Raw genomic sequence first — 230 nt, forward strand, 5'->3', positions numbered from 1 at the left:
GTTAAGATTGTGTGAAATTAATAAGAAAAAAGAAGTTTAGAATAATCATTAACTAACTGTTTGACCAAATAAAAATCATTAACTAATTGAATTAATGATAAATTTTGTAGATATCATTTGTGCTATAATTGCTATATTGATTTTTGAATATGAATATTTTTAAGAGAATTTTGAGAAATACCCCTTTTGGTGTACCCTTTTTAAAAATACCCTCTTTTCTATTCATTTTC

The sequence above is a fragment of the Capsella rubella genome, unplaced genomic scaffold, assembly GCF_000375325.1.
Source record: "Capsella rubella cultivar Monte Gargano unplaced genomic scaffold, Caprub1_0 scaffold_6, whole genome shotgun sequence".
Taxonomy (NCBI): Eukaryota; Viridiplantae; Streptophyta; class Magnoliopsida; order Brassicales; family Brassicaceae; genus Capsella; species Capsella rubella.